We start from the raw sequence: 23,993 nt of genomic DNA on the forward strand, positions 1-23,993 counted from the left end.
AGAAGGCAAATAAGCGTTCCATGGCTTTATTTCGCTTAGTTGCTTACTCTTGAGTAGAACTGCATATTCACTCCAGGAATACGCACCTATGTCAAATGAGTCAAATTGAAGCAAAACACATTGTTGGAGTGTCAGAATGCATAGATAGAAGGCAAATAAGCGTTCCATGGCTTTATTTCGCTTAGTTGCTTACTCTTGAGTAGAACTGCATATTCACTCCAGGAATAAGCACATTTGTCAAATGAGTCAAATTGAAGCAAAACACATTGTTGGAGTGTCAGAATGCATAGATAGAAGGCAAATAAGCGTTCCATGGCTTTATTTCGCTTAGTTGCTTACTCTTGAGTAGAACTGCATATTCACTCCAGGAATAAGTACCTTTGTCAAATGAGTCAAATTGAAGCAGAACACATTGTTGGAGTGTCAGGATGCATAGATAGAAGGCAAATAAGCGTTCCATGGCTTTATTTCGCTTAGTTGCTTACTCTTGAGTAGAACTGCATATTCACTCCAGGAATACGCACCTATGTCAAATGAGTCAAATTGAAGCAAAACACATTTTTGGAGTGTCAGAATGCATAGATAGGAGGCAAATAAGCGTTCCATGGCTTTATTTCGCTTAGTTGCTTACTCTGGAGTAGAACTGCTTATTCACTCCAGGAATAAGCACATTTGTCAAATGAGTCAAATTGAAGCAAAACACATTGTTGGAGTGTCAGAATGCATAGATAGAAGGCAAATAAGCGTTCCATGGCTTTATTTCGCTTAGTTGCTTACTCTTGAGTAGAACTGCATATTCACTCCAGGAATACGCACCTATGTCAAATGAGTCAAATTGAAGCAAAACACATTGTTGGAGTGTCAGAATGCATAGATAGAAGGCAAATAAGCGTTCCATGGCTTTATTTCGCTTAGTTGCTTACTCTTGAGTAGAACTGCATATTCACTCCAGGAATAAGCACCTTTGTCAAATGAGTCAAATTGAAGCAAAACACATTGTTGGAGTGTCAGAATGCATAGATAGAAGGCAAATAAGCGTTCCATGGCTTTATTTCGCTTAGTTGCTTACTCTTGAGTAGAACTGCATATTCACTCCAGGAATAAGCACCTTTGTCAAATGAGTCAAATTGAAGCAGAACACATTGTTGGAGTGTCAGGATGCATAGATAGAAGGCAAATAAGCGTTCCATGGCTTTATTTCGCTTAGTTGCTTACTCTTGAGTAGAACTGCATATTCACTCCAGGAATACGCACCTATGTCAAATGAGTCAAATTGAAGCAAAACACATTGTTGGAGTGTCAGAATGCATAGATAGGAGGCAAATAAGCGTTCCATGGCTTTATTTCGCTTAGTTGCTTACTCTGGAGTAGAACTGCTTATTCACTCCAGGAATAAGCACATTTGTCAAATGAGTCAAATTGAAGCAAAACACATTGTTGGAGTGTCAGAATGCATAGAAAGAAGGCAAATAAGCGTTCCATGGCTTTATTTCGCTTAGTTGCTTACTCTTGAGTAGAACTGCATATTCACTCCAGGAATAAGCACCTTTGTAAAATGAGTCAAATTGAAGCAAAACACATTGTTGGAGTGTCAAAATGCATAGATAGAAGGCAAATAAGCGTTCCATGGCTTTATTTCGCTTAGTTGCTTACTCTTGAGTAGAACTGCATATTCGCTCCAGGAATACGCACCTTTGTCAAATGAGTCAAATTGAAGCAGAACACATTGTTGGAGTGTCAGAATGCAAAGATAGAAGGCAAATAAGCGTTCCATGGCTTTATTTCGCTTAGTTGCTTACTCTTGAGTAGAACTGCATATTCACTCCAGGAATAAGCACCTTTGTCAAATGAGTCAAATTGAAGCAAAACACATTGTTGGAGTGTCAGAATGCATAGATAGAAGGCAAATAAGCGTTCCATGGCTTTATTTCGCTTAGTTGCTTACTCTTGAGTAGAACTGCATATTCACTCCAGGAATACGCACCTATGTCAAATGAGTCAAATTGAAGCAAAACACATTTTCGGAGTGTCAGAATGCATAGATAGAAGGCAAATAAGCGTTCCATGGCTTTATTTCGCTTAGTTGCTTACTCTTGAGTAGAACTGCATATTCACTCCAGGAATAAGCACATTTGTCAAATGAGTCAAATTGAAGCAAAACACATTGTTGGAGTGTCAGAATGCATAGATAGAAGGCAAATAAGCGTTCCATGGCTTTATTTCGCTTAGTTGCTTACTCTTGAGTAGAACTGCATATTCACTCCAGGAATAAGCACCTTTGTAAAATGAGTCAAATTGAAGCAAAACACATTGTTGGAGTGTCAGAATGCATAGATAGAAGGCAAATAAGCGTTACATGGCTTTATTTCGCTTAGTTGCTTTATTTCGCTTAGAATGCATAGATAGAAGGCAAATAAGCGTTCCATGGCTTTATTTCGCTTAGTTGCTTACTCTTGAGTAGAACTGCATATTCACTCCAGGAATACGCACCTATGTCAAATGAGTCAAATTGAAGCAAAACACATTTTCGGAGTGTCAGAATGCATAGATAGAAGGCAAATAAGCGTTCCATGGCTTTATTTCGCTTAGTTGCTTACTCTTGAGTAGAACTGCATATTCACTCCAGGAATAAGCACCTTTGTCAAATGAGTCAAATTGAAGCAAAACACATTGTTGGAGTGTCAGAATGCATAGATAGAAGGCAAATAAGCGTTCCATGGCTTTATTTCGCTTAGTTGCTTACTCTTGAGTAGAACTGCATATTCACTCCAGGAATAAGCACCTTTGTAAAATGAGTCAAATTGAAGCAAAACACATTGTTGGAGTGTCAGAATGCATAGATAGAAGGCAAATAAGCGTTACATGGCTTTATTTCGCTTAGTTGCTTACTCTTGAGTAGAACTGCATATTCACTCCAGGAATAAGCACATTTGTCAAATGAGTCAAATTGAAGCAAAACACATTGTTGGAGTGTCAGAATGCATAGATAGAAGGCAAATAAGCGTTCCATGGCTTTATTTCGCTTAGTTGCTTACTCTTGAGTAGAACTGCATATTCACTCCAGGAATACGCACCTATGTCAAATGAGTCAAATTGAAGCAAAACACATTGTTGGAGTGTCAGAATGCATAGATAGAAGGCAAATAAGCGTTCCATGGCTTTATTTCGCTTAGTTGCTTACTCTTGAGTAGAACTGCATATTCACTCCAGGAATAAGCACCTTTGTAAAATGAGTCAAATTGAAGCAAAACACATTGTTGGAGTGTCAGAATGCATAGATAGAAGGCAAATAAGCGTTACATGGCTTTATTTCGCTTAGTTGCTTACTCTTGAGTAGAACTGCATATTCACTCCAGGAATAAGCACATTTGTCAAATGAGTCAAATTGAAGCAAAACACATTGTTGGAGTGTCAGAATGCATAGATAGAAGGCAAATAAGCGTTCCATGGCTTTATTTCGCTTAGTTGCTTACTCTTGAGTAGAACTGCATATTCACTCCAGGAATACGCACCTATGTCAAATGAGTCAAATTGAAGCAAAACACATTGTTGGAGTGTCAGAATGCATAGATAGAAGGCAAATAAGCGTTCCATGGCTTTATTTCGCTTAGTTGCTTACTCTTGAGTAGAACTGCATGCTCACTCGAGGAAAAAAGCACCTTTGTAAAATGAGTCAAATTGAAGCAAAACACATTGTTGGAGTGTCAGAATGCATAGAAAGAAGGCAAATAAGCGTTCCATGGCTTTATTTTGCTTAGTTGCTTACTCTTGAGTAGAACTGCATATTCACTCCAGGAATAAGCACCTTTGTCAAATGAGTCAAATTGAAGCAAAACACATTGTTGGAGTGTCAAAATGCATAGATAGAAGGCAAATAAGCGTTCCATGGCTTTATTTCGCTTAGTTGCTTACTCTTGAGTAGAACTGCATATTCACTCCAGGAATACGCACCTTTGTAAAATGAGTCAAATTGAAGCAGAACACATTGTTGGAGTGTCAGAATGCAAAGATAGAAGGCAAATAAGCGTTCCATGGCTTTATTTCCTCCCAGTTGAACGACATGGCCCAGGGAGAGAGGGAAAAATAGGGGAAGTGAACAACTGGCTTCGCAAATGGTGCAAACAGGAACGGTTTGGATTCCTAGATCACGGTCTGCAGTTTCTTGATGATGGACTTCTGGCAAGTGATGGACTGCACCTCACAAAAGTTGGGAGGAATGTTTTTGCCACAAAACTCAAAAACCTCATCAGGAGGGCTTTAAACTGACTTATGTGGGGGAGGGAGACAGTGGTCCTGAAGGTAGGAGTCTATCAAATGCTGAAGATGATCATCCAAATGTCAAGGACCAAATGGAGCAAGCAGCATGCAGACCTAGTGGTGGGACGAAAATATCCTTAAATAAGAGACATGGGGGAATGATCAACGGTCTTCAATGTCTGTATACTAATGCACAGAGCATGGGAAATAAACAAGATGAACTTGAGCTCTTGGTACAGCAAACTAAATATGACATAATAGGCATCACTGAAACCTGGTGGGATGAGTCTCATGACTGGAATGTAGTAATAGAGGGATACAATCTATTTAAGAGAAATAGACCAAACAGGAAAGGAGGAGGAGTAGCTTTATATGTTAGGGATATGTATACCTGTGAAGAGATCCAGGATTTAAAACTTCAAAGCCAAATTGAGAGTATCTGGGTCAAAATTAAGGGAGAGAAAAACAACAGTGATCTCATTGTGGGAGTTTACTATAGATCCCCAAGCCAAACTGAGGACACAGATGATGCCTTCCTGGAACAGATGGCCAAGCATTCCAAAGGAAGTGAGATAGTAGTAATGGGGGATTTCAACTATCCTGATATTTGTTGGATGTCAAACTCAGCCAAGAGCATAAGGTCGAACAGATTCCTCACTGGCCTTGCAGACAACTTCATTGTCCAGAAAGTGGGAGAAGCAACAAGAGGATCAGCCATTTTAGATCTGGTCCTAACCAATAGTGATGACTTGGTTAGTGGGGTAGAAGTGGCAGGATCATTAGGTGGGAGTGACCATGCTCTTCTGGAGTTTATTATCCAGCGGAAAGGAGCAACCAAGCATACTAAGGTCCAAATTCTAGACTTTAAGAAAGCCGACTTCAGAAAACTTAGGGAAACGCTGGGTGAAATCCCATGGACAGTAATACTAAAAGGGAAGGGAGTTCATGATGGTTGGGAGTTTGTTAAAAGGGAGATATTAAAAGCACAACTTCAGGCAATACCAATGAGACGGAAACATGGAAGGTGCCTAAAGAAGCCAGGCTGGCTATCTAAAGAACTTTTGACTGAGTTAAGATTTAAAAGGGATATGTACAAAAAATGGAAAAGGGGGGAAATCTCCAGAGAGGAATTCAAACATATAGCCAGCACGTGTAGAGACAAAGTCAGAAAAGCTAAAGCACAGAATGAACTCAGGCTCGCCAGAGAGGTTAAAAGCAACAAAAAGGGCTTTTATGGGTATGTCCGTAGCAAAAGGAAAAACAAGGAAACAGTGGGGTCACTCAGAGGAGAAGATGGTGAAATGCAAACAGGGGACAGAGAAAGGGCAGAACTCCTCAATGCCTTCTTTGCCTCAGTCTTCTCCAAGAAAGAAAACAACGCCCGACCTGAAGAATATGGAGCAGATGATTCAGCAGGGGAAACACAGCCCAGAATAAGTAAGGAGGTAGTACAAGAATACTTGGCTAGTTTAGATGTATTCAAGTCTCCAGGGCCAGATGAACTACATCCAAGAGTATTAAAAGAACTGGCAGAGGTGATTTCAGAACCACTGGCAATAATCTTTGAAAATTCCTGGAGAACAGGCGAAGTTCCAGCAGACTGGAGGAGGGCAAATGTTGTCCCTATTTTCAAAAAGGGGAAAAGAGAGGACCCAAACAATTACCGCCCAGTCAGCCTGACATCAATACCAGGAAAGATTCTAGAGCAGATCATTAAGCAAACAGTCTGTGAGCACCTAGAAAGAAACTCTGTGATCACTAAAAGTCAGCATGGGTTCCTGAAAAATAAGTCATGTCAGACTAATCTGATTTCATTTTTTGACAGAATTACAAGCCTGGTAGATGAAGGGAACGCTGTGGATGTAGCCTATCTTGATTTCAGCAAGGCCTTTGACAAGGTGCCCCATGATATTCTTGTAAAGAAGCTGGTAAAATGTGGGCTAGACAATGCTACCATTCAGTGGATTTGTAGCTGGATTACTGACCGAACCCAAAGGGTGCTCATCAATGGCTCCTCCTCATCCTGGAGAGTAGTGACTAGTGGGGTGCCACAGGGTTCTGTCTTGGGCCCAGTCTTGTTCAACATCTTTATCAATGACTTGGATGATGGGCTTGAGGGAATCCTGAGCAAGTTTGCAGATGACACCAAGTTGGGAGGGGTGGCTAACACCCCAGAGGACAGGATCACACTTCAGAATGACCTTAACAGATTAGACAACTGGGCCAAAGCAAACAAGATGAATTTTAACAAGGAGAAATGTAAAGTGCTACACTTGGGCAAAAAAAATGAAAGGCACAGATACAGGATGGGAGACACCTGGCTTGAGAGCAGTACATGTGAAAAGGATCTAGGAGTTTTGGTTGACCACAAACTTGACATGAGTCAGCAGTGTGATGCAGCAGCTAAAAAAGCCAATGCAATTCTGGGCTGCATCAATAGGAGTATAGCATCTAGATCAAGGGAAGTAATAGTACCACTGTATTCTGCTCTGGTCAGACCTCACCTGGAGTATTGTGTCCAGTTCTGGGCACCACAGTTCAAGAAGGATACTGATAAGCTGGAACGTGTCCAGAAGAGGGCAACCAAAATGGTCAAAGGCCTGGAAACGATGCCTTATGAGGAACGGCTTAGGGAGCTGGGTATGTTTAGCCTGGAGAAGAGAAGGTTAAGGGGTGATATGATAACCATGTTCAAATATATAAAAGGATGTCATATAAAGGAGGGAGAAAGGTTGTTTTCTGCTGCTCCAGAGAAGCGGACACGGAGCAACGGATTCAAACTACAAGAAAGAAAATTCCACCTAAACATTAGGAAGAACTTCCTGACAGTAAGAGCTGTTCGGCAGTGGAATTTGCTGCCAAGGAGTGTGGTGGAGTCTCCTTCTTTGGAGGTCTTTAAGCAGAGGCTTGACAGCCATCTGTCAGGAATGCTTTGATGGTGTTTCCTGCTTGGCAGGGGGTTGGACTGGATGGCCCTTGTGGTCTCTTCCAACTCTATGATTCTATGATTCTATGATTCTATGATTTCGCTTAGTTGCTTACTCTTGAGTAGAACTGCATATTCACTCCAGGAATAAGCACATTTGTCAAATGAGTCAAATTGAAGCAAAACACATTGTTGGAGTGTCAGAATGCATAGATAGAAGGCAAATAAGCGTTCCATGGCTTTATTTCGCTTAGTTGCTTACTCTTGAGTAGAACTGCATATTCACTCCAGGAATAAGCACCTTTGTAAAATGAGTCAAATTGAAGCAAAACACATTGTTGGAGTGTCAGAATGCATAGATAGAAGGCAAATAAGCGTTCCATGGCTTTATTTCGCTTAGTTGCTTACTCTTGAGTAGAACTGCATATTCACTCCAGGAATACGCACCTATGTCAAATGAGTCAAATTGAAGCAAAACACATTGTTGGAGTGTCAGAATGCATAGATAGAAGGCAAATAAGCGTTCCATGGCTTTATTTCGCTTAGTTGCTTACTCTTGAGTAGAACTGCATATTCACTCCAGGAATAAGCACATTTGTCAAATGAGTCAAATTGAAGCAAAACACATTGTTGGAGTGTCAGAATGCATAGATAGAAGGCAAATAAGCGTTCCATGGCTTTATTTCGCTTAGTTGCTTACTCTTGAGTAGAACTGCATATTCACTCCAGGAATAAGTACCTTTGTCAAATGAGTCAAATTGAAGCAGAACACATTGTTGGAGTGTCAGGATGCATAGATAGAAGGCAAATAAGCGTTCCATGGCTTTATTTCGCTTAGTTGCTTACTCTTGAGTAGAACTGCATATTCACTCCAGGAATACGCACCTATGTCAAATGAGTCAAATTGAAGCAAAACACATTTTTGGAGTGTCAGAATGCATAGATAGGAGGCAAATAAGCGTTCCATGGCTTTATTTCGCTTAGTTGCTTACTCTGGAGTAGAACTGCTTATTCACTCCAGGAATAAGCACATTTGTCAAATGAGTCAAATTGAAGCAAAACACATTGTTGGAGTGTCAGAATGCATAGATAGAAGGCAAATAAGCGTTCCATGGCTTTATTTCGCTTAGTTGCTTACTCTTGAGTAGAACTGCATATTCACTCCAGGAATACGCACCTATGTCAAATGAGTCAAATTGAAGCAAAACACATTGTTGGAGTGTCAGAATGCATAGATAGAAGGCAAATAAGCGTTCCATGGCTTTATTTCGCTTAGTTGCTTACTCTTGAGTAGAACTGCATATTCACTCCAGGAATAAGCACCTTTGTCAAATGAGTCAAATTGAAGCAAAACACATTGTTGGAGTGTCAGAATGCATAGATAGAAGGCAAATAAGCGTTCCATGGCTTTATTTCGCTTAGTTGCTTACTCTTGAGTAGAACTGCATATTCACTCCAGGAATAAGCACCTTTGTCAAATGAGTCAAATTGAAGCAGAACACATTGTTGGAGTGTCAGGATGCATAGATAGAAGGCAAATAAGCGTTCCATGGCTTTATTTCGCTTAGTTGCTTACTCTTGAGTAGAACTGCATATTCACTCCAGGAATACGCACCTATGTCAAATGAGTCAAATTGAAGCAAAACACATTTTTGGAGTGTCAGAATGCATAGATAGGAGGCAAATAAGCGTTCCATGGCTTTATTTCGCTTAGTTGCTTACTCTGGAGTAGAACTGCTTATTCACTCCAGGAATAAGCACATTTGTCAAATGAGTCAAATTGAAGCAAAACACATTGTTGGAGTGTCAGAATGCATAGAAAGAAGGCAAATAAGCGTTCCATGGCTTTATTTCGCTTAGTTGCTTACTCTTGAGTAGAACTGCATATTCACTCCAGGAATAAGCACCTTTGTCAAATGAGTCAAATTGAAGCAAAACACATTGTTGGAGTGTCAAAATGCATAGATAGAAGGCAAATAAGCGTTCCATGGCTTTATTTCGCTTAGTTGCTTACTCTTGAGTAGAACTGCATATTCGCTCCAGGAATACGCACCTTTGTCAAATGAGTCAAATTGAAGCAGAACACATTGTTGGAGTGTCAGAATGCAAAGATAGAAGGCAAATAAGCGTTCCATGGCTTTATTTCGCTTAGTTGCTTACTCTTGAGTAGAACTGCATATTCACTCCAGGAATAAGCACCTTTGTCAAATGAGTCAAATTGAAGCAAAACACATTGTTGGAGTGTCAGAATGCATAGATAGAAGGCAAATAAGCGTTCCATGGCTTTATTTCGCTTAGTTGCTTACTCTTGAGTAGAACTGCATATTCACTCCAGGAATAAGCACATTTGTCAAATGAGTCAAATTGAAGCAAAACACATTGTTGGAGTGTCAGAATGCATAGATAGAAGGCAAATAAGCGTTCCATGGCTTTATTTCGCTTAGTTGCTTACTCTTGAGTAGAACTGCATATTCACTCCAGGAATACGCACCTATGTCAAATGAGTCAAATTGAAGCAAAACACATTTTCGGAGTGTCAGAATGCATAGATAGAAGGCAAATAAGCGTTCCATGGCTTTATTTCGCTTAGTTGCTTACTCTTGAGTAGAACTGCATATTCACTCCAGGAATAAGCACCTTTGTCAAATGAGTCAAATTGAAGCAAAACACATTGTTGGAGTGTCAGAATGCATAGATAGAAGGCAAATAAGCGTTCCATGGCTTTATTTCGCTTAGTTGCTTACTCTTGAGTAGAACTGCATATTCACTCCAGGAATAAGCACCTTTGTAAAATGAGTCAAATTGAAGCAAAACACATTGTTGGAGTGTCAGAATGCATAGATAGAAGGCAAATAAGCGTTCCATGGCTTTATTTCGCTTAGTTGCTTACTCTTGAGTAGAACTGCATATTCACTCCAGGAATAAGCACATTTGTCAAATGAGTCAAATTGAAGCAAAACACATTGTTGGAGTGTCAGAATGCATAGATAGAAGGCAAATAAGCGTTCCATGGCTTTATTTCGCTTAGTTGCTTACTCTTGAGTAGAACTGCATATTCACTCCAGGAATACGCACCTATGTCAAATGAGTCAAATTGAAGCAAAACACATTGTTGGAGTGTCAGAATGCATAGATAGAAGGCAAATAAGCGTTCCATGGCTTTATTTCGCTTAGTTGCTTACTCTTGAGTAGAACTGCATGCTCACTCGAGGAAAAAAGCACCTTTGTAAAATGAGTCAAATTGAAGCAAAACACATTGTTGGAGTGTCAGAATGCATAGAAAGAAGGCAAATAAGCGTTCCATGGCTTTATTTCGCTTAGTTGCTTACTCTTGAGTAGAACTGCATATTCACTCCAGGAATACGCACCTATGTCAAATGAGTCAAATTGAAGCAAAACACATTGTTGGAGTGTCAGAATGCATAGATAGGAGGCAAATAAGCGTTCCATGGCTTTATTTCGCTTAGTTGCTTACTCTGGAGTAGAACTGCTTATTCACTCCAGGAATAAGCACATTTGTCAAATGAGTCAAATTGAAGCAAAACACATTGTTGGAGTGTCAGAATGCATAGATAGAAGGCAAATAAGCGTTCCATGGCTTTATTTCGCTTAGTTGCTTACTCTTGAGTAGAACCGCATATTCACTCCAGGAATACGCACCTATGTCAAATGAGTCAAATTGAAGCAAAACACATTGTTGGAGTGTCAGAATGCATAGATAGAAGGCAAATAAGCGTTCCATGGCTTTATTTCGCTTAGTTGCTTACTCTTGAGTAGAACTGCATATTCACTCCAGGAATAAGCACCTTTGTAAAATGAGTCAAATTGAAGCAAAACACATTGTTGGAGTGTCAGAATGCATAGATAGAAGGCAAATAAGCGTTACATGGCTTTATTTCGCTTAGTTGCTTACTCTTGAGTAGAACTGCATATTCACTCCAGGAATACGCACCTATGTCAAATGAGTCAAATTGAAGCAAAACACATTTTTGGAGTGTCAGAATGCATAGATAGGAGGCAAATAAGCGTTCCATGGCTTTATTTCGCTTAGTTGCTTACTCTTGAGTAGAACTGCATATTCACTCCAGGAATAAGCACCTTTGTCAAATGAGTCAAATTGAAGCAAAACACATTGTTGGAGTGTCAGAATGCATAGATAGAAGGCAAATAAGCGTTCCATGGCTTTATTTCGCTTAGTTGCTTACTCTTGAGTAGAACTGCATATTCACTCCAGGAATAAGCACCTTTGTAAAATGAGTCAAATTGAAGCAAAACACATTGTTGGAGTGTCAGAATGCATAGATAGAAGGCAAATAAGCGTTACATGGCTTTATTTCGCTTAGTTGCTTACTCTTGAGTAGAACTGCATATTCACTCCAGGAATAAGCACATTTGTCAAATGAGTCAAATTGAAGCAAAACACATTGTTGGAGTGTCAGAATGCATAGATAGAAGGCAAATAAGCGTTCCATGGCTTTATTTCGCTTAGTTGCTTACTCTTGAGTAGAACTGCATATTCACTCCAGGAATACGCACCTATGTCAAATGAGTCAAATTGAAGCAAAACACATTGTTGGAGTGTCAGAATGCATAGATAGAAGGCAAATAAGCGTTCCATGGCTTTATTTCGCTTAGTTGCTTACTCTTGAGTAGAACTGCATGCTCACTCGAGGAAAAAAGCACCTTTGTAAAATGAGTCAAATTGAAGCAAAACACATTGTTGGAGTGTCAGAATGCATAGAAAGAAGGCAAATAAGCGTTCCATGGCTTTATTTTGCTTAGTTGCTTACTCTTGAGTAGAACTGCATATTCACTCCAGGAATAAGCACCTTTGTCAAATGAGTCAAATTGAAGCAAAACACATTGTTGGAGTGTCAAAATGCATAGATAGAAGGCAAATAAGCGTTCCATGGCTTTATTTCGCTTAGTTGCTTACTCTTGAGTAGAACTGCATATTCACTCCAGGAATAAGCACCTTTGTAAAATGAGTCAAATTGAAGCAAAACACATTGTTGGAGTGTCAGAATGCATAGATAGAAGGCAAATAAGCGTTCCATGGCTTTATTTCGCTTAGTTGCTTACTCTTGAGTAGAACTGCATATTCACTCCAGGAATAAGCACATTTGTCAAATGAGTCAAATTGAAGCAAAACACATTGTTGGAGTGTCAGAATGCATAGATAGAAGGCAAATAAGCGTTCCATGGCTTTATTTCGCTTAGTTGCTTACTCTTGAGTAGAACTGCATATTCACTCCAGGAATACGCACCTATGTCAAATGAGTCAAATTGAAGCAAAACACATTGTTGGAGTGTCAGAATGCATAGATAGAAGGCAAATAAGCGTTCCATGGCTTTATTTCGCTTAGTTGCTTACTCTTGAGTAGAACTGCATGCTCACTCGAGGAAAAAAGCACCTTTGTAAAATGAGTCAAATTGAAGCAAAACACATTGTTGGAGTGTCAGAATGCATAGAAAGAAGGCAAATAAGCGTTCCATGGCTTTATTTCGCTTAGTTGCTTACTCTTGAGTAGAACTGCATATTCACTCCAGGAATACGCACCTATGTCAAATGAGTCAAATTGAAGCAAAACACATTGTTGGAGTGTCAGAATGCATAGATAGGAGGCAAATAAGCGTTCCATGGCTTTATTTCGCTTAGTTGCTTACTCTGGAGTAGAACTGCTTATTCACTCCAGGAATAAGCACATTTGTCAAATGAGTCAAATTGAAGCAAAACACATTGTTGGAGTGTCAGAATGCATAGATAGAAGGCAAATAAGCGTTCCATGGCTTTATTTCGCTTAGTTGCTTACTCTTGAGTAGAACCGCATATTCACTCCAGGAATACGCACCTATGTCAAATGAGTCAAATTGAAGCAAAACACATTGTTGGAGTGTCAGAATGCATAGATAGAAGGCAAATAAGCGTTCCATGGCTTTATTTCGCTTAGTTGCTTACTCTTGAGTAGAACTGCATATTCACTCCAGGAATAAGCACCTTTGTAAAATGAGTCAAATTGAAGCAAAACACATTGTTGGAGTGTCAGAATGCATAGATAGAAGGCAAATAAGCGTTACATGGCTTTATTTCGCTTAGTTGCTTACTCTTGAGTAGAACTGCATATTCACTCCAGGAATACGCACCTATGTCAAATGAGTCAAATTGAAGCAAAACACATTTTTGGAGTGTCAGAATGCATAGATAGGAGGCAAATAAGCGTTCCATGGCTTTATTTCGCTTAGTTGCTTACTCTTGAGTAGAACTGCATATTCACTCCAGGAATAAGCACCTTTGTCAAATGAGTCAAATTGAAGCAAAACACATTGTTGGAGTGTCAGAATGCATAGATAGAAGGCAAATAAGCGTTCCATGGCTTTATTTCGCTTAGTTGCTTACTCTTGAGTAGAACTGCATATTCACTCCAGGAATAAGCACCTTTGTAAAATGAGTCAAATTGAAGCAAAACACATTGTTGGAGTGTCAGAATGCATAGATAGAAGGCAAATAAGCGTTACATGGCTTTATTTCGCTTAGTTGCTTACTCTTGAGTAGAACTGCATATTCACTCCAGGAATAAGCACATTTGTCAAATGAGTCAAATTGAAGCAAAACACATTGTTGGAGTGTCAGAATGCATAGATAGAAGGCAAATAAGCGTTCCATGGCTTTATTTCGCTTAGTTGCTTACTCTTGAGTAGAACTGCATATTCACTCCAGGAATACGCACCTATGTCAAATGAGTCAAATTGAAGCAAAACACATTGTTGGAGTGTCAGAATGCATAGATAGAAGGCAAATAAGCGTTCCATGGCTTTATTTCGCTTAGTTGCTTACTCTTGAGTAGAACTGCATGCTCACTCGAGGAAAAAAGCACCTTTGTAAAATGAGTCAAATTGAAGCAAAACACATTGTTGGAGTGTCAGAATGCATAGAAAGAAGGCAAATAAGCGTTCCATGGCTTTATTTTGCTTAGTTGCTTACTCTTGAGTAGAACTGCATATTCACTCCAGGAATAAGCACCTTTGTCAAATGAGTCAAATTGAAGCAAAACACATTGTTGGAGTGTCAAAATGCATAGATAGAAGGCAAATAAGCGTTCCATGGCTTTATTTCGCTTAGTTGCTTACTCTTGAGTAGAACTGCATATTCACTCCAGGAATACGCACCTTTGTAAAATGAGTCAAATTGAAGCAGAACACATTGTTGGAGTGTCAGAATGCAAAGATAGAAGGCAAATAAGCGTTCCATGGCTTTATTTCGCTTAGTTGCTTACTCTTGAGTAGAACTGCATATTCACTCCAGGAATAAGCACCTTTGTAAAATGAGTCAAATTGAAGCAAAACACATTGTTGGAGTGTCAGAATGCATAGATAGAAGGCAAATAAGCGTTCCATGGCTTTATTTCGCTTAGTTGCTTACTCTTGAGTAGAACTGCATATTCACTCCAGGAATAAGCACATTTGTCAAATGAGTCAAATTGAAGCAAAACACATTGTTGGAGTGTCAGAATGCATAGATAGAAGGCAAATAAGCGTTCCATGGCTTTATTTCGCTTAGTTGCTTACTCTTGAGTAGAACTGCATATTCACTCCAGGAATAAGCACATTTGTCAAATGAGTCAAATTGAAGCAAAACACATTGTTGGAGTGTCAGAATGCATAGATAGAAGGCAAATAAGCGTTCCATGGCTTTATTTTGCTTAGTTGCTTACTCTTGAGTAGAACTGCATATTCACTCCAGGAATAAGTACCTTTGTCAAATGAGTCAAATTGAAGCAGAACACATTGTTGGAGTGTCAGGATGCATAGATAGAAGGCAAATAAGCGTTCCATGGCTTTATTTCGCTTAGTTGCTTACTCTTGAGTAGAACTGCATATTCACTCCAGGAATACGCACCTATGTCAAATGAGTCAAATTGAAGCAAAACACATTTTTGGAGTGTCAGAATGCATAGATAGGAGGCAAATAAGCGTTCCATGGCTTTATTTCGCTTAGTTGCTTACTCTGGAGTAGAACTGCTTATTCACTCCAGGAATAAGCACATTTGTCAAATGAGTCAAATTGAAGCAAAACACATTGTTGGAGTGTCAGAATGCATAGATAGAAGGCAAATAAGCGTTCCATGGCTTTATTTCGCTTAGTTGCTTACTCTTGAGTAGAACTGCATATTCACTCCAGGAATACGCACCTATGTCAAATGAGTCAAATTGAAGCAAAACACATTGTTGGAGTGTCAGAATGCATAGATAGAAGGCAAATAAGCGTTCCATGGCTTTATTTCGCTTAGTTGCTTACTCTTGAGTAGAACTGCATATTCACTCCAGGAATAAGCACCTTTGTCAAATGAGTCAAATTGAAGCAAAACACATTGTTGGAGTGTCAGAATGCATAGATAGAAGGCAAATAAGCGTTCCATGGCTTTATTTCGCTTAGTTGCTTACTCTTGAGTAGAACTGCATATTCACTCCAGGAATAAGCACCTTTGTCAAATGAGTCAAATTGAAGCAGAACACATTGTTGGAGTGTCAGGATGCATAGATAGAAGGCAAATAAGCGTTCCATGGCTTTATTTCGCTTAGTTGCTTACTCTTGAGTAGAACTGCATATTCACTCCAGGAATACGCACCTATGTCAAATGAGTCAAATTGAAGCAAAACACATTTTTGGAGTGTCAGAATGCATAGATAGGAGGCAAATAAGCGTTCCATGGCTTTATTTCGCTTAGTTGCTTACTCTGGAGTAGAACTGCTTATTCACTCCAGGAATAAGCACATTTGTCAAATGAGTCAAATTGAAGCAAAACACATTGTTGGAGTGTCAGAATGCATAGATAGAAGGCAAATAAGCGTTCCATGGCTTTATTTCGCTTAGTTGCTTACTCTTGAGTAGAACTGCATATTCACTCCAGGAATAAGCACATTTGTCAAATGAGTCAAATTGAAGCAAAACACATTGTTGGAGTGTCAGAATGCATAGATAGAAGGCAAATAAGCGTTCCATGGCTTTATTTCGCTTAGTTGCTTACTCTTGAGTAGAACTGCATATTCACTCCAGGAATAAGTACCTTTGTCAAATGAGTCAAATTGAAGCAGAACACATTGTTGGAGTGTCAGGATGCATAGATAGAAGGCAAATAAGCGTTCCATGGCTTTATTTCGCTTAGTTGCTTACTCTTGAGTAGAACTGCATATTCACTCCAGGAATACGCACCTATGTCAAATGAGTCAAATTGAAGCAAAACACATTTTTGGAGTGTCAGAATGCATAGATAGGAGGCAAATAAGCGTTCCATGGCTTTATTTCGCTTAGTTGCTTACTCTGGAGTAGAACTGCTTATTCACTCCAGGAATAAGCACATTTGTCAAATGAGTCAAATTGAAGCAAAACACATTGTTGGAGTGTCAGAATGCATAGATAGAAGGCAAATAAGCGTTCCATGGCTTTATTTCGCTTAGTTGCTTACTCTTGAGTAGAACTGCATATTCACTCCAGGAATACGCACCTATGTCAAATGAGTCAAATTGAAGCAAAACACATTGTTGGAGTGTCAGAATGCATAGATAGAAGGCAAATAAGCGTTCCATGGCTTTATTTCGCTTAGTTGCTTACTCTTGAGTAGAACTGCATATTCACTCCAGGAATAAGCACCTTTGTCAAATGAGTCAAATTGAAGCAAAACACATTGTTGGAGTGTCAGAATGCATAGATAGAAGGCAAATAAGCGTTCCATGGCTTTATTTCGCTTAGTTGCTTACTCTTGAGTAGAACTGCATATTCACTCCAGGAATAAGCACCTTTGTCAAATGAGTCAAATTGAAGCAGAACACATTGTTGGAGTGTCAGGATGCATAGATAGAAGGCAAATAAGCGTTCCATGGCTTTATTTCGCTTAGTTGCTTACTCTTGAGTAGAACTGCATATTCACTCCAGGAATACGCACCTATGTCAAATGAGTCAAATTGAAGCAAAACACATTTTTGGAGTGTCAGAATGCATAGATAGGAGGCAAATAAGCGTTCCATGGCTTTATTTCGCTTAGTTGCTTACTCTGGAGTAGAACTGCTTATTCACTCCAGGAATAAGCACATTTGTCAAATGAGTCAAATTGAAGCAAAACACATTGTTGGAGTGTCAGAATGCATAGAAAGAAGGCAAATAAGCGTTCCATGGCTTTATTTCGCTTAGTTGCTTACTCTTGAGTAGAACTGCATATTCACTCCAGGAATAAGCACCTTTGTCAAATGAGTCAAATTGAAGCAAAACACATTGTTGGAGTGTCAAAATGCATAGATAGAAGGCAAATAAGCGTTCCATGGCTTTATTTCGCTTAGTTGCTTACTCTTGAGTAGAACTGCATATTCACTCCAGGAATAAGTACCTTTGTCAAATGAGTCAAATTGAAGCAGAACACATTGTTGGAGTGTCAGGATGCATAGATAGAAGGCAAATAAGCGTTCCATGGCTTTATTTCGCTTAGTTGCTTACTCTTGAGTAGAACTGCATATTCACTCCAGGAATACGCACCTATGTCAAATGAGTCAAATTGAAGCAAAACACATTTTTGGAGTGTCAGAATGCATAGATAGGAGGCAAATAAGCGTTGCATGGCTTTATTTCGCTTAGTTGCTTACTCTGGAGTAGAACTGCTTATTCACTCCAGGAATAAGCACATTTGTCAAATGAGTCAAATTGAAGCAAAACACATTGTTGGAGTGTCAGAATGCATAGATAGAAGGCAAATAAGCGTTCCATGGCTTTATTTCGCTTAGTTGCTTACTCTTGAGTAGAACTGCATATTCACTCCAGGAATACGCACCTATGTCAAATGAGTCAAATTGAAGCAAAACACATTGTTGGAGTGTCAGAATGCATAGATAGAAGGCAAATAAGCGTTCCATGGCTTTATTTCGCTTAGTTGCTTACTCTTGAGTAGAACTGCATATTCACTCCAGGAATGAGCACCTTTGTCAAATGAGTCAAATTGAAGCAAAACACATTGTTGGAGTGTCAGAATGCATAGATAGAAGGCAAATAAGCGTTCCATGGCTTTATTTCGCTTAGTTGCTTACTCTTGAGTAGAACTGCATATTCACTCCAGGAATAAGCACCTTTGTCAAATGAGTCAAATTGAAGCAGAACACATTGTTGGAGTGTCAGGATGCATAGATAGAAGGCAAATAAGCGTTCCATGGCTTTATTTCGCTTAGTTGCTTACTCTTGAGTAGAACTGCATATTCACTCCAGGAATACGCACCTATGTCAAATGAGTCAAATTGAAGCAAAACACATTTTTGGAGTGTCAGAATGCATAGATAGGAGGCAAATAAGCGTTCCATGGCTTTATTTCGCTTAGTTGCTTACTCTGGAGTAGAACTGCTTATTCACTCCAGGAATAAGCACATTTGTCAAATGAGTCAAATTGAAGCAAAACACATTGTTGGAGTGTCAGAATGCATAGAAAGAAGGCAAATAAGCGTTCCATGGCTTTATTTCGCTTAGTTGCTTACTCTTGAGTAGAACTGCATATTCACTCCAGGAATAAGCACCTTTGTCAAATGAGTCAAATTGAAGCAAAACACATTGTTGGAGTGTCAAAATGCATAGATAGAAGGCAAATAAGCGTTCCATGGCTTTATTTCGCTTAGTTGCTTACTCTTGAGTAGAACTGCATATTCACTCCAGGAATACGCACCTTTGTAAAATGAGTCAAATTGAAGCAAAACACATTGTTGGAGTGTCAGAATGCAAAGATAGAAGGCAAATAAGCGTTCCATGGCTTTATTTCGCTTAGTTGCTTACTCTTGAGTAGAACTGCATATTCACTCCAGGAATAAGCACCTTTGTCAAATGAGTCAAATTGAAGCAAAACACATTGTTGGAGTGTCAGAATGCATAGATAGAAGGCAAATAAGCGTTCCATGGCTTTATTTCGCTTAGTTGCTTACTCTTGAGTAGAACTGCATATTCACTCCAGGAATAAGCACATTTGTCAAATGAGTCAAATTGAAGCAAAACACATTGTTGGAGTGTCAGAATGCATAGATAGAAGGCAAATAAGCGTTCCATGGCTTTATTTCGCTTAGTTGCTTACTCTTGAGTAGAACTGCATATTCACTCCAGGAATAAGCACCTTTGTCAAATGAGTCAAATTGAAGCAGAACACATTGTTGGAGTGTCAGGATGCATAGATAGAAGGCAAATAAGCGTTCCATGGCTTTATTTCGCTTAGTTGCTTACTCTTGAGTAGAACTGCATATTCACTCCAGGAATACGCACCTATGTCAAATGAGTCAAATTGAAGCAAAACACATTTTTGGAGTGTCAGAATGCATAGATAGGAGGCAAATAAGCGTTCCATGGCTTTATTTCGCTTAGTTGCTTACTCTGGAGTAGAACTGCTTATTCACTCCAGGAATAAGCACATTTGTCAAATGAGTCAAATTGAAGCAAAACACATTGTTGGAGTGTCAGAATGCATAGATAGAAGGCAAATAAGCGTTCCATGGCTTTATTTCGCTTAGTTGCTTACTCTTGAGTAGAACTGCATATTCACTCCAGGAATACGCACCTATGTCAAATGAGTCAAATTGAAGCAAAACACATTGTTGGAGTGTCAGAATGCATAGATAGAAGGCAAATAAGCGTTCCATGGCTTTATTTCGCTTAGTTGCTTACTCTTGAGTAGAACTGCATGCTCACTCGAGGAAAAAAGCACCTTTGTAAAATGAGTCAAATTGAAGCAAAACACATTGTTGGAGTGTCAGAATGCATAGAAAGAAGGCAAATAAGCGTTCCATGTTTTTATTTCGCTTAGTTGCTTACTCTTGAGTAGAACTGCATATTCACTCCAGGAATAAGCACCTTTGTCAAATGAGTCAAATTGAAGCAAAACACATTGTTGGAGTGTCAAAATGCATAGATAGAAGGCAAATAAGCGTTCCATGGCTTTATTTCGCTTAGTTGCTTACTCTTGAGTAGAACTGCATATTCACTCCAGGAATACGCACCTTTGTAAAATGAGTCAAATTGAAGCAGAACACATTGTTGGAGTGTCAGAATGCATAGATAGAAGGCAAATAAGCGTTCCATGGCTTTATTTCGCTTAGTTGCTTACTCTTGAGTAGAACTGCATATTCACTCCAGGAATGAGCACCTTTGTCAAATGAGTCAAATTGAAGCAAAACACATTGTTGGAGTGTCAGAATGCATAGATAGAAGGCAAATAAGCGTTCCATGGCTTTATTTCGCTTAGTTGCTTACTCTTGAGTAGAACTGCATATTCACTCCAGGAATAAGCACCTTTGTCAAATGAGTCAAATTGAAGCAGAACACATTGTTGGAGTGTCAGGATGCATAGATAGAAGGCAAATAAGCGTTCCATGGCTTTATTTCGCTTAGTTGCTTACTCTTGAGTAGAACTGCATATTCACTCCAGGAATACGCACCTATGTCAAATGAGTCAAATTGAAGCAAAACACATTTTTGGAGTGTCAGAATGCATAGATAGGAGGCAAATAAGCGTTCCATGGCTTTATTTCGCTTAGTTGCTTACTCTGGAGTAGAACTGCTTATTCACTCCAGGAATAAGCACATTTGTCAAATGAGTCAAATTGAAGCAAAACACATTGTTGGAGTGTCAGAATGCATAGAAAGAAGGCAAATAAGCGTTCCATGGCTTTATTTCGCTTAGTTGCTTACTCTTGAGTAGAACTGCATATTCACTCCAGGAATAAGCACCTTTGTCAAATGAGTCAAATTGAAGCAAAACACATTGTTGGAGTGTCAGAATGCATAGATAGAAGGCAAATAAGCGTTCCATGGCTTTATTTCGCTTAGTTGCTTACTCTTGAGTAGAACTGCATATTCACTCCAGGAATAAGCACCTTTGTCAAATGAGTCAAATTGAAGCAGAACACATTGTTGGAGTGTCAGGATGCATAGATAGAAGGCAAATAAGCGTTCCATGGCTTTATTTCGCTTAGTTGCTTACTCTTGAGTAGAACTGCATATTCACTCCAGGAATACGCACCTATGTCAAATGAGTCAAATTGAAGCAAAACACATTTTTGGAGTGTCAGAATGCATAGATAGGAGGCAAATAAGCGTTCCATGGCTTTATTTCGCTTAGTTGCTTACTCTGGAGTAGAACTGCTTATTCACTCCAGGAATAAGCACATTTGTCAAATGAGTCAAATTGAAGCAAAACACATTGTTGGAGTGTCAGAATGCATAGAAAGAAGGCAAATAAGCGTTCCATGGCTTTATTTCGCTTAGTTGCTTACTCTTGAGTAGAACTGCATATTCACTCCAGGAATAAGCACCTTTGTCAAATGAGTCAAATTGAAGCAAAACACATTGTTGGAGTGTCAAAATGCATAGATAGAAGGCAAATAAGCGTTCCATGGCTTTATTTCGCTTAGTTGCTTACTCTTGAGTAGAACTGCATATTCACTCCAGGAATACGCACCTTTGTAAAATGAGTCAAATTGAAGCAGAACACATTGTTGGAGTGTCAGAATGCAAAGATAGAAGGCAAATAAGCGTTCCATGGCTTTATTTCGCTTAGTTGCTTACTCTTGAGTAGAACTGCATATTCACTCCAGGAATAAGCACCTTTGTCAAATGAGTCAAATTGAAGCAAAACACATTGTTGGAGTGTCAGAATGCATAGATAGAAGGCAAATAAGCGTTCCATGGCTTTATTTCGCTTAGTTGCTTACTCTTGAGTAGAACTGCATATTCACTCCAGGAATAAGCACATTTGTCAAATGAGTCAAATTGAAGCAAAACACATTGTTGGAGTGTCAGAATGCATAGATAGAAGGCAAATAAGCGTTCCATGGCTTTATTTCGCTTAGTTGCTTACTCTTGAGTAGAACTGCATATTCACTCCAGGAATAAGCACCTTTGTCAAATGAGTCAAATTGAAGCAGAACACATTGTTGGAGTGTCAGGATGCATAGATAGAAGGCAAATAAGCGTTCCATGGCTTTATTTCGCTTAGTTGCTTACTCTTGAGTAGAACTGCATATTCACTCCAGGAATACGCACCTATGTCAAATGAGTCAAATTGAAGCAAAACACATTTTTGGAGTGTCAGAATGCATAGATAGGAGGCAAATAAGCGTTCCATGGCTTTATTTCGCTTAGTTGCTTACTCTGGAGTAGAACTGCTTATTCACTCCAGGAATAAGCACATTTGTCAAATGAGTCAAATTGAAGCAAAACACATTGTTGGAGTGTCAGAATGCATAGATAGAAGGCAAATAAGCGTTCCATGGCTTTATTTCGCTTAGTTGCTTACTCTTGAGTAGAACTGCATATTCACTCCAGGAATACGCACCTATGTCAAATGAGTCAAATTGAAGCAAAACACATTGTTGGAGTGTCAGAATGCATAGATAGAAGGCAAATAAGCGTTCCATGGCTTTATTTCGCTTAGTTGCTTACTCTTGAGTAGAACTGCATGCTCACTCGAGGAAAAAAGCACCTTTGTAAAATGAGTCAAATTGAAGCAAAACACATTGTTGGAGTGTCAGAATGCATAGAAAGAAGGCAAATAAGCGTTCCATGTTTTTATTTCGCTTAGTTGCTTACTCTTGAGTAGAACTGCATATTCACTCCAGGAATAAGCACCTTTGTCAAATGAGTCAAATTGAAGCAAAACACATTGTTGGAGTGTCAAAATGCATAGATAGAAGGCAAATAAGCGTTCCATGGCTTTATTTCGCTTAGTTGCTTACTCTTGAGTAGAACTGCATATTCACTCCAGGAATACGCACCTTTGTAAAATGAGTCAAATTGAAGCAGAACACATTGTTGGAGTGTCAGAATGCATAGATAGAAGGCAAATAAGCGTTCCATGGCTTTATTTCGCTTAGTTGCTTACTCTTGAGTAGAACTGCATATTCACTCCAGGAATACGCACCTTTGTAAAATGAGTCAAATTGAAGCAGAACACATTGTTGGAGTGTCAGAATGCATAGATAGAAGGCAAATAAGCGTTCCATGGCTTTATTTCGCTTAGTTGCTTACTCTTGAGTAGAACTGCATATTCACTCCAGGAATGAGCACCTTTGTCAAATGAGTCAAATTGAAGCAAAACACATTGTTGGAGTGTCAGAATGCATAGATAGAAGGCAAATAAGCGTTCCATGGCTTTATTTCGCTTAGTTGCTTACTCTTGAGTAGAACTGCATATTCACTCCAGGAATAAGCACCTTTGTCAAATGAGTCAAATTGAAGCAGAACACATTGTTGGAGTGTCAGGATGCATAGATAGAAGGCAAATAAGCGTTCCATGGCTTTATTTCGCTTAGTTGCTTACTCTTGAGTAGAACTGCATATTCACTCCAGGAATACGCACCTATGTCAAATGAGTCAAATTGAAGCAAAACACATTTTTGGAGTGTCAGAATGCATAGATAGGAGGCAAATAAGCGTTCCATGGCTTTATTTCGCTTAGTTGCTTACTCTGGAGTAGAACTGCTTATTCACTCCAGGAATAAGCACATTTGTCAAATGAGTCAAATTGAAGCAAAACACATTGTTGGAGTGTCAGAATGCATAGAAAGAAGGCAAATAAGCGTTCCATGGCTTTATTTCGCTTAGTTGCTTACTCTTGAGTAGAACTGCATATTCACTCCAGGAATAAGCACCTTTGTCAAATGAGTCAAATTGAAGCAAAACACATTGTTGGAGTGTCAAAATGCATAGATAGAAGGCAAATAAGCGTTCCATGGCTTTATTTCGCTTAGTTGCTTACTCTTGAGTAGAACTGCATATTCACTCCAGGAATACGCACCTTTG

The sequence above is a fragment of the Zootoca vivipara genome, chromosome 17, assembly GCF_963506605.1.
Source record: "Zootoca vivipara chromosome 17, rZooViv1.1, whole genome shotgun sequence".
NCBI lineage: Eukaryota > Metazoa > Chordata > Lepidosauria > Squamata > Lacertidae > Zootoca > Zootoca vivipara.